This window comes from Eleutherodactylus coqui, chromosome 6 (genome assembly GCF_035609145.1).
Source record: "Eleutherodactylus coqui strain aEleCoq1 chromosome 6, aEleCoq1.hap1, whole genome shotgun sequence".
NCBI classification, from domain to species: Eukaryota; Metazoa; Chordata; class Amphibia; order Anura; family Eleutherodactylidae; genus Eleutherodactylus; species Eleutherodactylus coqui.
The window spans coordinates 110240225-110263672 of record NC_089842.1 but is presented as its reverse complement, the minus strand read 5'-3'; the positions used below and the strand labels follow the sequence as shown (position 1 = coordinate 110263672).

The 23448-nt window shown below is 43.8% G+C and overlaps 1 pseudogene; it reads left to right on the top strand.

Moving 5' to 3' along the window:
• Positions 1-1983: 1983 nt before the first annotated feature.
• LOC136571742 (olfactory receptor 5V1-like) lies at positions 1984-2878 on the top strand (annotated as a pseudogene).
• The last annotated feature ends 20570 nt before the right edge of the window (positions 2879-23448 follow it).

Below are 23448 nucleotides of genomic sequence, written 5' to 3'. Positions count from 1 at the left end.
ATATGATAAAATTGTTCATCCCTTGTGTTTCCTAAGCAGTGGTCTGCCTGTACAGTACTTTTGTGGGGATCTGGATGTACTGTATCTCTCACATTATGTACAAATTCTAGATTTCCTAAAGAACATTTGCTCCAGATATGAAGAAAGAAAAGAAGATAGAAGAAAGCCAATGCCGCTGTTCTGCTCATGTAGTATGTAGCTATAAGATTTCTCTTACATTATTTCCTGTTTCCCTTTTAATTTAATCAATTTGATCACAGTTGTCAAGCTAGCAATTAAATCTGCATTATAACTTTTATTACACATCATCAGGCCGCAAGACCCAAGTAGGAATATCAAAAATTTGCAGTTGACTTTTGTACTTATACAAAAAGTTTGAAGAGGATTCTAAGCTGCAGCAATGGAGAGGTGAATTTTTGCAGAACCCGGTCTGAGATGTGTATTAATTTAGGAATCTTGTCTGGGGTACCCTATCTGTTTAGGAGGGTTGAACCTGTTTGCTTAGAGGTATATTCTAGGGTATGTATTTATTAAGTGGTCTGGGTTCATATTAATTTATGGGGTCTGGTGTGGATCTGTATTGATTTAGAGGGGTTGGACTGGAGTCTATATTTATTTAGGTTGGAGCTTATTCTAATGTCTTTGCATGGGATCTGGTGTGAGGTCTGTATTTTTTTAGAGGGTCTAGCCTGGATCTGTATTTATTAAGGAGAGTTGGTCTGGGGTCTATATTCATTTTACATGTCTTGTTTAGTTTGGGGTATGCATGTGATTATTTGGTCTGGCACCAAGATTCAAAAAGTATAAAGATCAATATACTGTATGTGGTAAAATAAGAAAACAAAGTAAAACTTCCACTTTTTCATACACCAGTTTTAACCCCTTCCCGCTCCATGACGTACCGGTATGCTATAGCATTACGTCATACTGCAGGAGCGATCAAAGCATCACATGTTAAAGTCCCCCACGGGGACTTAAAAGTAAAGTAAAAAAAAAAATCAATAATTTTTTTTTAATTATAAAAAAAAAGTTATAAAAGTTTAAATCACCCCCCTTTTGCCATATCTATTATTAAAAAATCTAAATTATAAAATAAAAATATGTATTTGGTATCGCAACGTCCATAAAAGTCCGATCTATCAAAGTAGCACATTATTTTTCCTGCAAGATGAACGTCGTCCGAAAAAAAAAAATAAAGAATGCCAGAAATGCACTTTTTTAGTTACCCTGTCTCCCCAAAAAAACGCAATAAAAAGCGATCAAAAAGTTGTATGTGCTCCAAATTGACACTATCGGAAACTACAGGACATCCCGCAAAAAAGGAGCCCTTGTTCAACTACGTAGGCGGAAAAATAAAAAAGTTATTGCGCGCACAAAATGACTGCAAAAAATAATTGAAAAAAATTAAATGACTTTGAAAAAAAAAAGAGTAGCATAGTAAGAAAAAACCTATACAAGTTTAGTATCATAGTAATCGTACCGACACATAGAATAAAGTTATCATGTCACTTTTGTTGCCGTTTGTGCGCCGTAGAAACAAGACGCACTAAAAATGGCGAAATGTCGTTTTTGTTTCATTTTACTCCACTTAGAATTTTTTAAAAGTTTTTCGGTACATTATATGGTACTTTAAATAGCACCATTGAAAAATACACCTCGTTCCGCAAAAAACAAGCCCTCATACAGCGACGTCAATGAATAAATAAAGGAGTTACGATTTTTTTGAAGGGGGGAGGAAAAAACAAAAATGAAAAAAGAAAAAGGGGCCGCGTTATTAAGGGGTTAATGTATATATTTTTGAACTGTCAGAATTTTGAATGCCCAATAATCTGGAGGAAAATATAGTCCAGTCATAGAGAATATTACCACTAAGTTGTTCAAATCATTAGCAAGAAGAAGTCACTTCAGCAGCTCCTCAACAACAAGGAACCTTTAAGAGATAATCAATTTCATTTCCCTTCCCAGGTTATGGAAGTAAATTGGATGGAAGCAGAAAACAAAACATTGAATGATTTTATCTTCCTTGGATTCTTGGAAGGATGGGTTGTTTGTTCAATTTTAATGGCCACTGTTTACATAATGATCCCCATAAGTGATTTCACAGTGTTCAGCATCATTAAGGTGGACAGCCGTCTCCAGACCATCTCTATCCTTACTGGACGTCTGTTATTCTTCTGTCACTCTCCCGGATATGCTGGTCAATGCTATCACTGGGAACAGGAGGATATCCTACCATAGATGTATCACACAGCTCTATTTCTTTGTCTGTTTTGGAGGATCTGAATCTCTTCTGTTAGCCGCCATGGCTTATGACCGATACATGGCCATATGTAACCCATTCCATTACCACATCATTATGAATAAGACTTTCCGCTTAGGATTTGTTTCTGGGTGCTGCGTTTGTGGGTTGTTGAATGCCACATTCCACACTTTCATGACCCTGAAGCTAACTTTCTGGGGCGATTATCATATCAACCAATTCTTCTGTGACATCCTTCCCATGTTGGAAGCAGCATGCAGTGACATTCACAGCAGTCAAATGTTGCTAAAAGTGGCTACCGTATTTTTCGGAATGTCTCCTTTTCTACTTGTGATGAATTCCTACATACATATCATTTCCACTATCATAGAAATACGCTCCTTGGAAGGAAGACAGAAGGTCTTCTCCACATGTTCTTCACATATCACAGTTGTCATTATCTTCTATATTACTGGCATTTTCAACTACAATAGTCCTAGTTCTGGAGGCTCCTTCATCATTGTCCAAGTTTCATCTTTTCTCTATGGTGTTCTGTCCCCATTGTTAAACCCCATCATTTACTGTTTGTGAAAACACGAGGTGAAGAAAGCCTTGAAGAAAGCAATCACTAGAATATGAACTGTGATGACCAAAACAATGAGGGTATTTAACTTGACCTTAAAATTTGATGTATCATGTTATGACAAATGTAGGGCCCAAGGAGGCAGAGCATGCCACAAACACTTAAAGAACAATAGAATGAGAATCAGTGTCATTGGCTTCAATACTATGACATGTTAGAACTTTTCCAAATTAGAGCCCCACCCGTCTTCTAATAAATGTATGGTTTCCATTATTTTTTTTGTAAATACAGTGTTTCTTTTTTTGGTGTTAAATATTTCTAACTGTATACAATGTGCATTTAGTGTGAATATATATTACATATACAGATATTGACAAAAAAATTGGGTGCAATTACTAATCATGGTATTGTACAGGGTGGTAGGTCAATATATAGTTACACTGCGGAATATGCCATATTACACAAGATAGAGCAGATCTATTAAATAACATGGTGGTACTACAAAAGCCATACGGTTTTCAGACTCCCTTTTTTCTGACACATAGAGAAAATATGGTGGGAGTTCTAAAACTAATTTGATTCACGGCAGAGTGCCTTTTTTAATGCAATTAGGTGTTGGGGGAAATATCAAATCACATTCTCTATAGACTTCCCCTCAGCAGAAACGCAGTACTAAGCTCTCGCTCATGACCTGAAGGTTGCAAGTTCAATCCTCACGTGGTTCAGGCTCAAAGTTGACTCAAGCTTCCATTCATCCAAGGTCGGTAAAATGAGTACCCAGCTTGGTGGGGGGTGTAATAAATAAATTACTTGAAAGCACTGTGGAATAAGTTGGTGCTATACAAATAACAAGATTTTTTTTAATCCCACTCTGAGTGTCCTCCTAAAGCCTGGTTTAGACACAACGATTATCACTCAAAAAATCTTTTGAGTGATTTTTGAGTGATAATCGTTGTGTGCTTTTTTAAGCGCAAGGTGATCGCTCAAACGTTGAGCGATCACCTTGCGCTCCGAGCAGGGGGAAGCAGAACACAAGCGGGGCCTTCTGCATCCAGCTGTTCCCCACTCGCAGTGCCTGGCTGTTATGGGGGATGCAGAAGACAAGAGAGGCCACTTGCCTTCTGCATCCAGCTGTTCCCCGCTCAAAGTGCCCGGCTGTTATACAGCCGAGCACTCCAAGCGGGGTATGCAGAAGACAAGTGGGGTAGTCCCGCTTGTCTTCTGCATCCAGCTGTTCTCTGCTTGGAGCGCCTGGCTGTTGTACAGCCAGTCGCTCCGAGTGGAGTATGAGGAACACACGTGGACCACTCTGCTCTCCATACCCCACCTATCTTCAGGGAGTGGGATACAGCTGAAATAATAGTATCAGCTGTATCCTGCTGTGAATTTCTGATAACTGATCGCTGATCTTTCAGTATGCTGAAAGATCAGCGATCAGCGACGGCTTAACGAAAATTGCACGGTCAGTGCAGTTAGATACAATGATTATCGCTCAAAAGATGGCTTTGAGTGATTTTTGAGCCATAATCGTGTCTAAATCAGCCTTTAGAGCCCAGCAGCATTATGATTTCTGAATTAACATAGTATTACAGATTGTTTACATAAAAAAGCAATAGGTCCTTCTTTGAGGCTTGAATATAGCTAAATCCAGCTCTAACATTTTGTATGCCATGTAATAAAGGTGTTGTCTTATCACAGACTGTCACAATCAGCTGATTAAGGCAAGTCCAGCTTATGTCACACAAAGAGCTTGCTTTTCCAGGGGAAGTTGCAGCCAACCAGGTATTTTACATGCTGCAGTGACCACAGGAAAAAGTAGTATGAGATGACAGCAATGAACAGTTGGCTTGAGTCCACCAAAGTGACTCACTATTCTGCTTCATAGAGAGTGGTTCCAAGGAGGGACACTCTTCTGTGATGTCAATATTCCTAACAGGGCACATGTTATGATGAGACAACCTATTTAAAGAAGTAAAACTAATTTTTAGAATGTCTTCACCTGTCAGCAATGTATATAATTGTTCTCTAATTCTAGACATAATTAGTCAGCGTATGCCCGAGATTTTAATTGTCCTATGGATGTCATTGAAGGTGTCATACACTTCACACTGGCAAACATAGTCAAAGTTAAGAAACAAACCCTCCGGTGAAGAAGAGAAGGTCCATCCCACACATCAGACTGGTGGGTCTTAATTAGCACACTACACGGAAACTTTTAAAAACCTATTTTGCAAGGTATGCTGCTTTCACTAGTTATACAAGCAGAACATTTGGAAACTGTTAATCCACCATTAACTATAGAGTTAAAGGGGTTGTCCCGCAAAAGCAAGTGGGGTTATACACTTCTGTATGGCCATATTAATGCACTTTGTAATGTACATTGTGCATTAATTATGAGCCATACAGAAGTTATCAGAAGTTATTCACTTACCTGTTCCATTGCTAGCGTCCTCTCTAATTTTCAGCGTCTAATCGCCGGATTAGATGCGCTTGCGCAGTCCGGTCTTCTTCTTTTCTGAATGGGGCCGCTCGTGCCGGAGAGCAGCTCCTGGTAGCTCCGCCCCGTTAAGTGCCGATTCCAGCCAATCAGGAGGCTGGAATCGGCAATGGACCGCACAGAAGCCCTGCGGTCCACCGAGGGAGAAGATCCCGGGGGCCATCTTCACCAGGTAAGTAAGAAGTCACCGGAGCGCGGGGATTCAGGTAAGCACTGTCCGGTTTTCTTTTTTAACCCCTGCATCAGGTTTGTCTCGCGCCGAACGGGGGGGCTGTTGAAAAGAAAAAAAACCTGTTTCGGCGCGGGACAACCCCTTTAAGCTATTGGCGTCAGTGCTGTTACAGGCTAGGGGAACTGCTGACATGTTTCCTTTAATATAAATAAAGATTTGGTCTCTGTGGATGTGGTGTATTTACTTCTCCAATGGTTGCTATTCCTTGAGGAGTCTTACACTTATTTAAATATGCAGAAGCTTAAAAGACCCAAGTTGTGTTTCATGGAGCCTAAAAAACAAAAACTGTAACTTTACCAAAAAAGGTTTTTTGTTCCATTTCATTTTTAACTATTTAGATGGAGAAAAATATCAAATATTACAATGTTTGTATATTCTAAACCATAAGACCTAGTCCAATGATTCAGCTGCCTGGGAAGGTGCATATGAAGCAGATAAATACATTTATAAAAATCCATTTTTTAAAAAAAAAACTTGTTTTATTGAACAATAAATATACCATACAGTATATGAACTTTGCATACATCGTAAGTTTTTCAAATTAAGGGAGAATTAGACAAATACATTGTTACAACCGACATATAAATACAATGCATTAATGCGTTAGGTTACAGTGTCAGTAGAGTTTTACACTTGGCATCCACATCAATGACCAGCCCTAGATACGGTTCTGTTCAATAAACCTTGGAGCAAGTCTTGTATGAAAGTTGTGGCCGTCGAGCCACACCACCTCCCCCACACCTTGTGAAATTTCTCCGGGCATTTTCTATTTTTATAGGCTATGTTCTCATACAGTAATGTGGAATTAACAATATTCTGCCCCATCCAGAGTGTTGGGGAATATCTATCCATCCAGCGTATGATCGGGTCAAGTGGAATTGGCATCCCCATTAGCTGGCTTAGAAATTCTCTAACCTCCTCCCAGTATGCATAGATATCTGGGCAGCTCCATATTAAATTATTAAAATTTGTCACTGGTGCTTGGCATCGGTTAAATTGGTTGGTAGACACCCTGTTAATTTTATAAAGCCTAGTCGGTGTTAGATAGCACTGGTAAAGTATATATAATTGCGTTAATTTATTGTTTGCGGCTGGTCATACCATGGTATATGATGCCTTCGCAACATACCATTGCTCGCCAGTAAGGGATAGATGGGAGTCCCTTTCATCTATCTATCACCGACATTGGCGTATAGGAAATTTTAGAATGCAGCAGATGGGTGGGCAATGCTGATATCAGACTCATGGGGCCTTGAGTGCGCATTATGCCTATCAGAGGGTACAAAGAATGAGGTTGCCTTGGTTCTAAAAATTGTGCCGTAAGAGCATGCCTTAGTTACAAGTATCTATAGAATCCAGTCCTAGGGACTTGGTAAAGCTGTTGGAGCTGTTCAAAGGAGGCTAGTACCCCACCAATATATAGATGTTTCAATGTGGTAATTCTCAGGTTCACCCAGAACTGCTTATCAGGTAAATTCACAAGATGTGGGAGCATTCTATTATCCCACAGAGGGGTTTCTAAAGACATACCTACATATTTAGTCAGTGATTTACATATCTGCCACATTCTAACCGCCAGTTTATGTATAGGTAGCATCTGCTTGGCCAACAGCTCTGGCTTCTCCAGAACAATCCAGAGGGAAATTTCGGACAGTAAAACCATTAGGTGGTGTTCAGAGTTTGGGAGGGAAGCGTTTGACAACCAGTGACGAATATACCTAACTTGTCTGGCCAAATAATACAGCTTAAAATCTGGTAGCGCCATTCCTGCCATGTCTTTGGGGCACTGTAGGGTATCCATACAAAGCCTGGCTCTAGATTTCTCCCAAATGAAGGACACTAGGGATGAGTTGGTCTTATTGAAAAATTTCCGGGGTATGATTTTTTCTGCGTGTTCTAGACAGTATAGGTATTTGAGGAGAATAATCATTTTAATAAGATTTATTCTACCAGCCACAAATAATGGTTGGGTGCTCCATGTTTTGCGTTTATGTTACAGAGACGTTAATAGGGTGGCAATATTTAAAACAAAGCTCAGCATGTGATCTCTAGATATTTAAATTGGAAAGGGATCTGTAGGTTGAAGAATACCTCTCCTATCTGCCAACCCTTGAGTCTCAGGGGCATAAAAGCAGGCTTCTGCCAATGAATGCGTAAGCCTGAAAATCTCCCAAACCCATCTATAAGGGTGCCTACCCACTTGCATTTTTTTTCCCTGCGATACTAAAATGCGTTTTGCGTTTTTTCTCAAGAGCAATAAGTATAGAATGTGTTCTTGTCCATCTGGGGTTTTATTTCCGTTTCATGGGGTTTTTTCACATAGGAACTGTCAGTTGCATATGTCTCCTTATTTTTCTCTTAATGCATCCATGATTGTCAATGGAGGGTTGCAAAAATGCAGCGCCTCATGTTGTGCTCCAAAATTAACGCGCGAAAAACGCTGTGAAAATGGCGCGGAAAACGCGCAAAAAATGCGTGAAAAACGGCAATGCAAGTGGGTAGGCACCCTTAGACAGATAGCCAGTGGCAAAGTGTGCCTAGGTTCAGACATATAGAATATTAAATCATCAGCTTACAAGCCTATCCTATCCTCTATAGATCCGATCCCAACACCCTTGTACGACACATGACGCCCAATTATTAGAGCCAAAGGCTCTATGGCAATAGCAAACAGGAGGGGGAAAAGTGGGCAGCCCTGTCAGGTACTCCTATGTAGTGAAAAGGAGGTGGAAGTCAGACCATTCAGCACAACCATGGCTACCGGAGATCTATACAGAACAGAGATCCACTTAATAAATGATTCTCCAAATCAGAATCTCCGAAGTACCTCTATCAAATATGGCTACTAGACAGAATCGAATGCTTTATCAGTGTCTAATAAAGCCAAGGCCCAGTCTGATTCCCACCTCCAGCCCAACTGCGTAACTACCTGTGTCCTTCTAATATTGTCGGAGGTTGACATTCCCAGGATAAAACTCGCTTAAAATGCATTTTTAAGTCAGGATTTTTCTCATTTTTTGTTAGACATTTGCAAAAATCCACCAGAAACTGAAATTTTCATAGACTTAAAAAAAAAATTCTAAGTTAAAACATTAATAAAAATCTCCAGTAAAGCACCAATTCTTGTAAGGAAATTACAACTATTGAACTCCAAATGGAATTATATTTTTTGGTAGAAAAAGAAATTGTTTCCTGATTTTATAGTTAAAAAATAATAATGTGGTCATCTTGACAATAGACAGGTTGGATCTGTTAGAATTTATTATATGTGTACAGAAACAGAAATGTCTAAAACTGAAAAATCTGAGAGCACCTTTATGGCAGTGACATATTTAGTGAACTCTACAAGTTTTGGGGAGAAAATCCACAAAATTTCTTCTACATAATAAGCATGCTGCATATCTGAAAATCCAAGGCATCCTCACACAGTCACACACAGATTATTTCAGTTACATAAGTAAGTACATACAGGAGTTTTGAAAACCGCATCCTCATGGGATCAGTGTGTCAGTGAACTGTTAGTCTGATCAGTGTCAATTATAATTGCTTATATGAATTCAGGCCGGTAATATAGCTTTTCAATGCTAAGGTTGCCCAGGCGTACATCTCTGAGAAAAACTTTTCTGTAGATGAGTACCTGGTACATTTCAAAGGGAGGCTTGAATTTTACAAGTACAAGCCCAGTAAAAGGGCATGAAAATGTACAAGCTGTGCGAGAGTACACTAGGGTACACCCATAAGTCTAGGATTTATGAAGGGAAGGGCACCAAAATAGAATGTTCTTCCTTCCTGGGAATTACAGGAAAAATTGTATGGGAATTGGTGTACCCACTTCTGGACCAGGGTTACCACATCTACCATGGATCATTTTTACATCAGTGTTCCCCCATTCCAGAGCCTCGCCTCCAGAAAAACAGTCGCATGTGACACTGCTAGAAAAAAAACTGAAAAGCCTCCCTAAGTCTCTGCTTGGGTAAATGCTCCGCCTGAGAGCCTCCCAAGGGTAAGGATGTCATGTTTTAATCTTGGTCTACCGCCCCTCCAGACAAATCTGGAAATCAAGCGACGGATGGTCATTAAATAGGACCTGTTTAGTTTAACGGGCAGGGACTGGCAGAGGTATAGGAACTGTGGCAAGAAATCCATCTTAATGACGTTAACTCTGATGAACCATGATAGATATAGTGGACTCCATCTCTCCAGATCCCTCTCCATGCCTGACAGGAATGGTTTAAAGTTTAGGGAGAAAGCCTGAGAAGGGTCTGCTGGCAAGTGTATCTCCAAGTACCTGATGGAGGTATGATACCACGAAAAGGGAACTCCCTCTCCAGGGATGACACCTCATTCTGGAGTGTGATATTTAGCATCTCTAATTTCATTAGATTGACTTTGAAATTGCTAACCCTCATGAATTCCCAGAATTCCTGATGGAACACCAGAAGTACCACTCTCGGCCATGACAGATACTCAAGCAAATCATCCACGAACAGTGAGATCTTGAACTCAGAGGTGCCCACTGTTGCCCCTTTAATAGAGTTGTTTCATCTAAACATGTTAGCTAAGGACTCCATGACAAGAACGTACTGGTTCGGAGACAGGGGGCATCCATGGCATGTGGCATTATGGGTCTGGAAGGGTTTGGATAAAGAGCCATAAATCCTAACCCATGCAGTAAAGTCCAGAGAAAGCAGTTCGCCAGCAGCACAAATTGTATATCCCTCCAAGGGCTGGGCATAGATTATGCAGTAGCTAAAGAAACAGGTGAATGGATCCTTATCACCAAAATCACATGCAGCAATGAAAAAAGACTTCGGCAGCATCTAGGGTGCAAATTGATATCCAAAGTTTTATTCCCCCATCACAGAAAAACAGGCAACGTTTCGGCCATGTTGGCCTTTGTCAAGCTCACTCATAGTGGTGCACAATCACATATAAATAGTATCACAGTAAAGCAATTAACAAATCAAAACCCTCCACCTAGTTTGCAACCCCTCCTAGTCACAGATGTCCATTTGCATACAATTATCTCAGGTGCCAGCATCTCCCACCTCCTCCAGGCTGTCATCTCCATGGTGATCACATGAGTGTGTACTGTTGGCGTCTGCTTTCTTCTACTACGCATGTGTGAGAAGATCGTCGGTATCGTGTTGTCCCATTGCAACGTCATCCACTACGTCATGGGTGACGCCCACATGATCTCAATAAACATATACCGCTATGCTGCAGCTCAGCCAGCATAAAAAAACAGCATTTCTGAACAGACTGCACAATTTAGTCAGTGAATAAATGCATCCGGGATCCTGCACTTTCAAGGGAGGCATTACATTCCTTTTGCATTATGCAAATATCACATACATACGCTGTCATTATATCCTCAATAGATGTATAGTTTAATCAGTTGTTATCCTGCTACAAAAAACACCAACATATAATTAAAAACAAACCTCATTACCTATAATGCGTCTCAAGTTTCTTTGTTAGAGGTGGGGCATATATACATATTCCATGTTTAATCCTTTTGGGGACATTGTTTCTAACTCGTAAATCCAGCGCAACTCCCGTTTTTTTAGGAGTAGCGCGCGATTACCGCCTCTAGGGGAGGGAGGAACATGGTCGATTATTCTGAATTTAAACTGGCTGATTGAGTGGCCCCGTTCAGTAAAGTGCCGTGAAACCGGCAATGTCAAATTTTTAGTTCTGATCGTACTCTTGTGATTCACCATCCGTGTCCTCACCTCTAGGGGGGTTTCTCCTACATAACCCAGTCCACATGGACAGGTTATAAGGTAGACAACGAATGATGAATCACAAGAGTACCGATCTTTGATGTTATAGGTATTTCCATTAAGGGGATGACAAAAATGATCTCCCTTTTGTAAATTACAACAAACAGAGCACCCCAAGCATGGAAAATTGCCCTTTCTCATGGGCATCAAGGTGCGTTGTATTGATGGTTTATTATGCGCATAAAAAGAATGCACAAGTTGATCGCCAATGTTTCTCCCTCTCCTATAGGCCATCATTGGTTTATTCAAGAACTCAGGAACAATAGAACTACTCAAGGTCAACAGCGGCCAATGTCTATTTATTATACCCTTTATTTTCCGTGACATATTATTATAAGTGGAGATGAATGGGATTCGTTGCACCTCTCGTTTTGTTTTTGATTTTGTCAACAATGCTGTCTGTCCAAGAGGTTTAATCTTATCCCTAGCCTCCTGTAATAACGGTTCTGGGTAACCTCTCTGTAAGAACCTGTTCGTCATCTCCTGTAATCTGACATCTACCGTGTCGTCATGTGCAACACGGCGCACTCGAAGAAATTGGCTCCACGGTAGTGATCTTATAGTGGGGAGAGGATGATTGCTGTCAAATTGCAAAAGGTTATTACGGTCAGTAATTTTAGTGAAGAGATCTGTGCGTAACCTATTATCCCTCTTTATAACAAAAGTGTCCAAAAACTGTATTTCTGTATATGAATGAGACAAAGTGAACTGGAGCTCGGGGTATACGGAATTGAGAAAGGAATGAAAGTCCTTTAACTCACCCAAAGAGCCGTCCCATAAGAGGAAGATGTCGTCTATGTACCGCCACCAGCACCTAAGATTAGGGCTGTAGGCAGATACATAGACGAACATCTCCTTGAAGGCGCACATGTACGTATATACGTAATAATATGTCACGGAAAATAAAGGGTATAATAAATAGACATTGGCCGCTGTTGACCTTGAGTAGTTCTATTGTTCCTGAGTTCTTGAATAAACCAATGATGGCCTATAGGAGAGGGAGAAACATTGGCGATCAACTTGTGCATTCTTTTTATGCGCATAATAAACCATCAATACAACTCACCTTGATGCCCATGAGAAAGGGCAATTTTCCATGCTTGGGGTGCTCTGTTTGTTGTAATTTACAAAAGGGAGATCATTTTTGTCATCCCCTTAATGGAAATACCTATTACATCAAAGATCGGTACTCTTGTGATTCATCATTCGTTGTCTACCTCATAACCTGTCCATGTGGTATGCCATATGATCATATCAAGGTTGGTGACTGTAAAATATTACATATATTCATTATAATATCACATGATGAGCACTACTGCATGATTGCGCATCATGTATGATTTATGTGATAAGCTGTATCTCATGATTGATACATTGAGACTATAAAACGATGGATAACCATTTGACACTATACATGATATTATTATGAGAGATGTTAGCATATGCTTTGATATCCTGCTAGATTGGTTTTATATGAGTATATATCACATATTATACGGCATCAGAATTCCATGACCATGCACGAGTTAATGTACATAAAAAATACTTCTGTGCATGGTTTTATAATCTATTTGTAGCAGGATAACAACTGGTTAAACTATTCATCTATTGAGGATATAATGACAGCGTATGTATGTGATATTTGCATAATGCAAAAGGAACGTAATGCCTCCCTTGAAAGTGCAGGATCCCGGATGCATTTATTCACTGACTGAATTGTGCAGTCTGTTCAGAAATGCTGTTTTTTATGCCGGCTGAGCCGCAGCATAGCGGTATATGTTTATTGGGATCATGTGGGCGTCACCCATGACGTAGTGGATGACGTTGCAATGGGACAACGCGATACCGGCGATCTTCTCACACATGCGTAGTAGAGGAAAGCAGACGCCGACAGTACACTCTCATGTGATCACCATGGAGATGACGGCCTCGAGGAGGAGGGAGAAGCTGGCACCTGAGATAATTGTATGCAAATGGACATCTGTGACTAGGAGGGGTTGCAAACTAGGTGGAGGGTTTTGATTTGTTAATTGCTTTACTGTGATACTATTTATATGTGATTGTGCACCACTATGAGTGAGCTGGACAAAGGCCAACATGGCCGAAACGTTGCCTGTTTTTCTGTGATGGGGGAATAAAACTTTGGATATCAATTTGCACCCTGGATGCTGCCGAAGTCTTTTTACATTGCTTACCCATGCAGTAGGTGTGGTATAAAGTGCCATTATCCAGTCGCATATGTGGGGGCCAAACCCATTTCCCTCCGGTGTTGTGACTAGGAACTCCCATTTCACCCTATGGTGACACTCCACCCACCTTACTGCAGGGGCGGGGACTGTGAGTACTGGATGGATAAAACTTGGAAACACATCTAGAGACATGGCCCTCCTTAAAGTGGGTCTCCTGGTATATGATTTGGCTTCTTGGGGGCATTGAAGCCCTTTAGCATTGTAGGTACAAAAGTCATATTGGCCATGATTACATAGTACATAACGTGGAAAAGAGTTGGTTCCAGTTAGGTCACTCAGGGGCACTCACCCCATTAGGATAGGGAGGAAGGAGGGAAAGGAGACAAAGGAGGGAAGAGGAAATACAAGAACAAAACCAGGGGTTAGAATCCCAAAAACTAACAATGTAACTAAGACATTACAAACTTGTTAATGGAAAATAATGCTGTAACCCCAAATGGGGGTGTAGGAAGCTATATTCCAGACGTGCTTCCCTACTCACCTGTGCCACTAGAAATAAGCCTATTTTATGAGAAATTAATTAACAGACTGTATGCTGGGGACCAAACCAATAAGACCTACTTAAAGAACATTAATATTCTATGCATGAAGTATTCATGGCTCTCCAGGGGGCCAGGCCAGTAGAGACCCTGCAGTGGGCCAGTCTGCAAGGGCAATCATTGGGAGCTCCAGGGTGCCAAGGAACTTCGGGAGATTGCCCAGTGACTTGAATGTCGCTGTTTTGCTATCCTTACATGCCAAGAGCTAGAAGGGGTATCCCCACCTTTATTGTATTTCTCTTTGTGAGTACCTCCCTCTGGATTAACACAAAAGCACTCCACCGCATATAGGCAAACTGCTTTTGCCGTATCTGCGCCCAGACTTGACATATGGTGTCAATCTTGGCATCTTCTGTCTACTTAAAGAAGTACGTAATGTAATTTTAATTTTCATAATTTATGAGAGTGTAGATGTTTTACGATGTATATAAGTGTAGTCTTGGCCACATTTTTTGTATATGTCTGAGGTTTGAGGAAGTAGTATGGTACTCTAAAACTCATCCTATTTAACATTATAAATTTTGGTTGCATTAATTGATTTCCACACCATTTTTGATATACCAAAACTGTTGTTTTTGGCATCCACTTTAGAAAGTAGTATGGGATGGTTTTTTCATGTAATACACAGACGACTTGAGTCCAGCAAAGCTACTCTCCACTTTGGTTGATAGAGATAGGTACCAAGCAGGACCCTCCTCTATGATGTCCACATTCCTAATAGGGCACATGGACAGGGCTTATTGTGATGAGACAACCCATTTAAACATGTAAAGCTAATTTTCAGAATGTCTTCACCACTCATCAATGTATATAATTGGTTTCTAATGATATATATAATTAGTATGAATAAAGACGTGGAGTCTCTGTGGATGTTGTTTATTTACCTCTCCAATGGCTACTACTCCATGAGGAGTTTTGGAACTCATTAAATATGGAGAAGCTCTCATAAGACAAAGCCTTGGAAGCAGAAAACACAATCCAGTTGACATCAGTTGTTTTTCAGGGAAAAAAAAAAGAACGGAAACTATAACTACCAAAAAATGTCTTTTGTTCTATTTTATTTTTGCCTACTCACATGGACAAAAACATCTAATATTATGATTGCTGTAAACGACAAGACCTAATCCAAAGAAAAATCAGTAGAGACAGGTAAGGTGAATATGTAATGGATAAAATCCATTAATAAATATGTTTTTATCCAAATTTTTCTCTTATTTGGTTAGACATTTAAAAACTGAACTGAAAAAATTATTACATTAACACATTAATAAAAATCTCCAGTAAAGCACCAGAACCTGAAAGGAAATTTCAATTATTTGAAAAAAAATGTTGCCTGATGTTATATTTTCAAAAACCAATTTAAATGCGACATCTTAACAACAAGCTGCTCAGATCTTTTAGAATTATCATACATATACAGGTTAGCAGCTCATCTGGCAGTTTGTAATCACTCAGGGAATTTTCCTAGTCTTATGCTAATCTAGTGGGAGGAGCCAAAGTTATAGTAGTCAGCCCCTACTTCAGTTTAGTGGAGGTAAGTAGTGCACCTCATAGGAGTAGCCAGGCTAACTAAAATAGTAAAGAACCTGTATATCTCAATGGCTGGGAATACAGTTGGCTAGGAGGTCCATTGGTAAGGGATTAGAGATGAGCGAGCACCAAAATGCTCGGGTGCTCGTTACTCGGGATGAACTTTTCGCGATGCTCGAGGGTTCGTTTCGAGTAACGAACCCCATTGAAGTCAATGGGCGACCCGAGCATTTTTGTATATCGCCGATGCTCGCTAAGGTTTTCATTTGTGAAAATCGGGGCAATTCAAGAAAGTGATGGGAACGACACAGCAACGGATAGGGCAGGCGAGGGGCTACATGTTGGGCTGCATCTCAAGTTCCCAGGTCCCACTATTAAGCCACAATAGCGGCAAGACTGCCCCCCCCCCGCACTGTCAGCATAAAGATCGTTCTCCTCTGCCATAGCTGTAACAGCTGTGGCAGAAAAGAACGATGTTTGCCCATTAAATTCAATGGAGCTGGCAATACAGCAGGTTCCACTGAAAGCAATGGGCTGCCGGCGATTGCGGGATGAATTGTCGGGAAGGGCTTAAATATATAAGCCCTTCCCTGCAATTCATCCAGAAATGTGTTACAATAAAAATATATACCGTATATACCGGCGTATAAGGCGACAGGGCATATAAGATGACCCCCCAACTGTCACCTTATACGCCGGGAATACAGTGGAGCAAAGAATAAAAAGCATTACTTACGTTTTTAGATGATCTGCGGTGCTCCTGCAGGCTGTCACTCCCTCCTGGTCCACGGCAGACAAGCTTTCTCTATGAAAGGCTTTAAATCCCTGCCTCCAGGAAGACACGTGCCTTCAGCCAATCACAGCCAATGACAATGATGTCATTGAATGGCTGTGATAGGCTGTGTTTCTGGAGGCGGGGATTTCAAGCCTTGAAATCCCCGCCTCCAGAAACACAGCCAATCACAGCCATTCAATGACATCATTGTCATTGGCTGTGATTGGCTGAAGGCACATGTGCTTCTGGAGGCAGGGATTTAAAGTCTTTCGTGGAGAAAGCAATACTCTGCCGTGGACCAGGAGGGAGTGACAGCCTGCAGGAGCGCCGCAGATCATCTAAAAACGTAAGTAATGATTTTTATTCTTTGCTCCACTGTATTACCGGCTTGAAATCCCCGCCTCCAGAAACACAGCCTATCACAGCCATTCAATGACATCATTGTCATTGGCTGTGATTGGCTGAAGGCACGTGTCTTCCTGGAGGCAGGGATTTAAAGCCTTTCATAGAGAAAGCTTGTCTGCCGTGGACCAGGAGGGAGTGACAGCCTGCAGGAGCACCGCAGATCATCTAAAAACGTAAGTAATGCTTTTTATTCTTTGCTCCACTGTATTGCCGGCGTATAAGGTGACAGTTGGGGGGTCGTCTTATACGCCCCGTCGCCTTATACGCCGGTATATATTTTTAGTGTAACACATTTCTGGATGAATTGCAGGAAAGGGGTTATATATTTAACCCCTTTCCGACCATTCATCCTGCGATCGCCGGCAGCCCATTGCATTCAGTGGAACATGCTGTATTGCCGCTCCATTGAATTCAATGGGCAAACATCGTTCTTCTCTGCTACAGCTGTTACAGCTGTGCCAGAGGAGGACGATCTTTATGCTGACAGTGGGGGGGGGGGGGGGGCACTCTTGCCGCTATTGTGGCTTAATAGTGGGACCTGTGAACTTGAGATGCAGCCCACCATGTAGCCCCTCGCCTGCCCTATCCGTCACTGTGTCATTCCCATCACTTTCCTGAATTGCCCAGATTTTCACACATGAAAACCTTAGCGAGCATCGGCGAAATACAAAAATGTTCTGGTCGCCCATTGACTTCAATGGGGTTCGTTGTTCGAAACGAACCCTCGAGCATCACGGGAAGTTCGTTACGAATAACGAACACCCGAACATTTTGGTGTTCGCTCATCTCTAGTGATCACATACATCGTAAAGATACAGGGAAACAGCCAGCTCCACAATAATATTGCCAGCTACCTCCAGCAAAGTACCTCCGCATCACTGTGACATTAGCAGCGACAGGCCCTGTGTGTGTGGGTACGTATATAGGTGTGTAATGGATGTATGCGTGTAGAAGCAATTTATAAAAGTGTGCATCATATAGTAGTACATATGCTTATTTTATAGTGGTGTGCAATGAATGTGTGCAATATGTACTTTATGCTACATTTTATTGGGGGACACATTTAGTTAAAGGGTACCTTTTAGATCACTTATGGTTGCCAACTGTGGGCAATAGGATATAATGACAGACACATTTATTTCAATAGTCTATTACTTATAAGGATCCACCGAGCAGTTTTGAAAACCTTATGTTAGAAAGGTTGCAGTACCAATTAAACAGTTATCTGGTTTGGCTCATTCATATTCATATGTTCGTGGCTCCCTTCACCTTTGTTTTCTCTTTAGATGCTGATTAACAAGCCTGTGTATGTTACTATGCACATGTAGGGAGCTGTGAACCATGCTTCTGTAAGGGGTTACTCTTCAGAGTTAAAATGTTGCCACAGCAATGGACGATAACATACGCGAACATTGTGCTATAATTGCATTTGCCAAAAATTTCACCAAATTTTGGCCCTATACAACTGAGCTTGCCCAATGGATGCTGGATGATTGGCAGAGGCTCTTAGATAAAAGGGGCAATATCTTGCTATGCAAGAAAAAAGTGCAGGGTGATGTGACTGGAGCTGGAGGTGCAGCGTCCGAGGAGCAGGCCCACAGCCAAGGAGATAAAGGCCTTGTCACGGAGCTCTACCATCTCCTCCCCTGGGGGTAGCTCGGCAGCGGTCCAAGTTACTGCTGAGGGAGGTGACAGGGAAAAGTAACCTGAGGTTACCTGTAATCTTCTTTGGCACTCAAGACAGCACCGTTCTGTCCTCTGCACTGAACCTTGACAGTAGAATAAAGTAGTCCACACACAGGAAAACGTTATGGACAAACCGGGAACAGTCAGTAATGTCTGCTTACTGTAACTTCAACAAAGTCGAATTTTTAACAACAGTTTTGCACAGTTACAACTAGAAGAAAGTGGTGTGACAAGGAGGATTCTCGGGGTATTCTGGACAATCCACAAAAAAAGGTTTGGTAAAGTATGATTGTTCTCGGTGAGAGAAACCACATAATCTTGTAGATATGATACCTTTTAATGGCTAACAAAAATACATGATGTTACAGCAAGCTTTCTGATCTTCTATCGATCCTTTCTCAGGCTAAAATGGAACTGGTTTGGATGGGGCACATATATAACATACAAATGCAGAGAGGACACCCCTAGAGATGAGCGAGCACCAAAATGCTCGGGTGCTCGTTACTCGGGATGAAATTTTCGCGATGATCGAGGGTTCGTTTTGAGTAATGAACCCCATTGAAGTCAATGGGCGACCAGAGCATTTTTGTATTTCGCCGATGCTCGCTAAGGTTTTCATGTGTGAAAATCTGGGCAATTCAAGAAAGTGATGGGAACGACACAGCAACGGATAGGGCAGGCGAGGGGCTACATGTTGGGCTGCATCTCAAGTTCACAGGTCCCACTATTAAGCCACAATACCGGCAAGAGTGGGCCCCCCCCCCCCCCCTCCCAACAACTTTTACTTCTGAAAAGCCCTAATTAGCAATGGATACCTTAGCTAAGCACCACACTACCTCCAACAAAGCACAATCACTGCCTGCATGACACTCCGCTGCCACTTCTCCTGGGTTACATTCTGCCCAACCCCCCCGCACGACCCAGTGTCCACAGCGCACACCAAAGTGTCCCTGCGCAGCCTTCAGCTGCCCTCATGCCACACCACCCTCATGTCTATTTATAAATGCGTCTGCCATGACGAGGAACTGCAGGCACACACTGCAGAGGGTTGGCACGGCTAGGCAGCGACCCTCTTTACAAGGGGCGGGGCGATAGCCCACAATGCTGTACAGAAGCAATGAGAAATATAATCCTGTGCCACCGCCATCAGGAGCTGCACACGTGGGCATAGCAATGGGGAACCTATGTGCCACACACTATTCATTCTGTCAAGGTGTCTGCATGCCCCAGTCAGCCCGCGGTTTTTAATTCATAGACACAGGCAGGTACAACTCCCTATTGTGAAGTCCCTGTGGACCCACAGCATGGGTGGCTCCCTGGAACCCACCGGCGGTACATAAAAATATCCCATTGCATTGCCCAACACAGCTGAGGTAGTAATGTCGTGCTTAATGCAGGTGGGCTTCGGCCCACACTGCATGCCCCAGTCAGACTGGGGTTCTTTAGAAGTGGAAACAGATGCATTTACAACTCCCTGTGGACCGACAGCATGGGTGGGTGCCAAGAAGCCACCGGCGGTACATAAAAATATCCCATTGCAGTGCCCAACACAGCTGAGGTAGTAATGTCGTGCTTAATGCAGGTGGGCTTCGGCCCACACTGCATGCCCCAGTCAGACTGGGGTTCTTTAGAAGTGGAAACAGATGCATTTACAACTCCCTGTGGACCGACAGCATGGGTGGGTGCCAGGAAGCCACCGGCGGTACATAGAAATATCCCATTGCAGTGCCCAACACAGCTGAGGTAGTAATGTCGTGCTTAATGCAGGTGGGCTTCGGCCCACACTGCATGCCCCAGTCAGACTGGGGTTCTTTAGAAGTGGAAACAGATGCATTTATAATTCCCTGTGGACCCACAGCATGGGTGGCTCCCTGGAACCCACCGGCGGTACATAAAAATATCCCATTGCATTGCCCAACACAGCGGATGTAACGTCAGCTGTAATGCAGGTGGGCTAAAAATTAATTTGATTACACTGTAGGCGAGGGCCCACAAAAATTGCTGTATCAACAGTACTAATGTACATCAGAAAAATTGGCCCTGGCCAACCAAGAGGGCAGGTGAAACCCATTAATCGCTTTGGTTAATGTGGCTGAAGTGGTAACTAGGCCTGGAGGCAGCCCAGTTTAACGAAAAATTGGTTCAAGTTAAAGTTTCAACGCTTTTAAGAGCATTGAAACGTATAAAAATTTTTAAGAAAAATTATATGAGTGAGCCTTGTGGCCCTAAGAAAAATTGCCCGTTCGGCGTCATTACGTGAGGTTTCAGGAGGAGGAGCAGGAGGAGGAGGAGGAATATTATACACAGATTGATGAAGCAGAAATGTCCCCGTTTTGGATGGTGAGAGAGAACGATGCTTCCATCCGCGGGTGCAGCCTACGTATTGCTTAGGTATCGCTGCTGTCCGCTGGTGGAGAAGAGAAGTCTGGGGAAATCCAGGCTTTGTTCATCTTGATGAGTGTAAGCCTGTCGGCACTGTCGGTTGACAGGCGGGTACGCTTATCTGTGATGATTCCCCCAGCCGCACTAAACACCCTCTCTGACAGGACGCTAGCCGCAGGACAAGCAAGCACCTCCAGGGCATACAGCGCGAGTTCAGGCCACGTGTCCAGCTTCGACACCCAGTAGTTGTAGGTGGCAGAGGCGTGAGGAAGGACGGTCGTGCGATCGGCTACGTACTCCCTCACCATCCTTTTACAGTGCTCCCGCCGACTCAGCCTTGACTGGGGAGCGGTGACACAGTCTTGCTGGGGAGCCATAAAGCTGTCCATGGCCTTAAAGACTGTTGTATTGCCTGTGCTGTACATGCTGCTCGATCTCCGCACCTCCCCTGCTACCTGGCCCTCGGAACTGCGCCTTCTGCCACTAGCGCTGTCGGATGGGAATTTTACCATCAGTTTGTCCGCCAGGGTCCTGTGGTATAGCAACACTCTCGAACCCCTTTCCTCTTCGGGAATGAGAGTGGAAAGGTTCTCCTTATACCGTGGGTCGAGCAGTGTGTACACCCAGTAATCCGTAGTGGCCAGAATGCATGCAACGCCAGGGTCACGAGAAAGGCATCCTAACATGAAGTCAGCCATGTGTGCCAGGGTACCTGTACGCAACACATGGCTGTCTTCACTAGGAAGATCACTTTCAGGATCCTCCTCCTCCTCAGGCCATACATGCTGAAATGATGACAGGCAAGCAGCATGGGTACCGTCAGCAGTGGGCCAAGCTGTCTCTTCCCCCTCCTCCTCATCCTCCTCATGCTCCTCCTCCTCCTCCTCAACGCGCTGAGATATAGACAGGAGGGTGCTCTGACTATCCAGTGACATACTGTCTTCCCCCGGCTCTGTTTCCGAGCGCAAAGCGGCTGCCTTTATGCTTTGCAGGGAACTTCTCAAGATGCATAGCAGAGGAATGGTGACGCTAATGATTGCAGCATCGCCGCTCACCACCTGGGTAGACTGCTCAAAGTTTCGAAGGACCTGGCAGATGTCTGCCAACCAGGCCCACTCTTCTGAAAATAATTGAGGAGGCTGACTCCCACTGCGCCGCCCATGTTGGAGTTGGTATTCCACTATAGCTCTACGCTGCTCATAGAGCCTGGCCAACATGTGGAGCGTAGAGTTCCACCATGTGGGCAGGTCGCACAGCAGTCGGTGCACTGGCAGATTAAACCGATGTTGCAGGGTGCGCAAGGTGGCAGCGTCCATGTGGGACTTGCGGAAATGTGCGTAGAGCCGGCGCACCTTTCCGAGCAGGTCTGACAAGCGTGGGTAGCTTTTCAGAAAGCGCTGAACCACCAAATTAAAGACGTGGGCCAGGCATGGCACGTGCGTGAGGCTGCCGAGCTGCAGAGCCGCCACCAGGTTACGGCCGTTGTCACACACGACCATGCCCGGTTGGAGGCTCAGCGGCACAAGCCAGCGGTCGGTCTGCTCTGTCAGACCCTGCAGCAGTTCGTGGGCCATGTGCCTCCTATCTCCTAAGCTGAGTAGTTTCAGCACGGCCTGCTGACGCTTGCCCACCGCTGTGCTGCCACGCCGCGCGACACCGACTGCTGGCGACGTGCTGCTGCTGCTGACACATCTTGATTGCGAGACAGAGGTTGCGTTGGAGGAGGAGGAGGAGGAGGGTGGTTTAGTGGAGGAAGCATACACCGCCGCAGATACCACCACCGAGCTGGGGCCCGCAATTCTGGGGGTGGGTAGGACGTGAGCGGTCCCAGGCTCTGACTCTGTCCCAGCCTCCACTAAATTCACCCAATGTGCCGTCAGGGAGATGTAGTGGCCCTGCCCGCCTGTGCTTGTCCACGTGTCCGTTGTTAAGTGGATCTTGGCAGTAACCGCGTTGGTGAGGGCGCGTACAATGTTGCGGGAGACGTGGTCGTGCAGGGCTGGGACGGCACATCGGGAAAAGTAGTGGCGACTGGGAACTGAGTAGCACGGGGCCGCCGCCGCCATCATACTTTTGAAGGACTCCGTTTCCACAACCCTATACGGCAGCATCTCAAGGCTGATAAATTTGGCTATGTGGACGGTTAACGCTTGAGCGTGCGGGTGCGTGGCAGCGTACTTGCGCTTGCGCTCCAACACTTGCGCTAGCGACGGCTGGACGGTGCGGTGCGAGACATTGCTGGATTGGGCCGAGGACAGCGGAGGTGAGGGTGTGGGTGCAGGCCAGGAGACGGTAGTGCCTGTGTCCTCAGAGCGGGGTTGGATCTCAGTGGCAGGTTGGGGCACAGGGGGAGAGGCAGCGGTGCAAACCGGAGGAGGTGAACGGCCTTCGTCCCACCTTGTGGGGTGCTTGGCCATCATATGTCTGCGCATGCTGGTGGTGGTGAGGCTGTTGGTGGTGGCTCCCCGGCTGATCTTGGCGCGACACAGGTTGCACACCACTGTTCGTCGGTCGTCAGGCGTCTCTGTGAAAAACTGCCAGACCT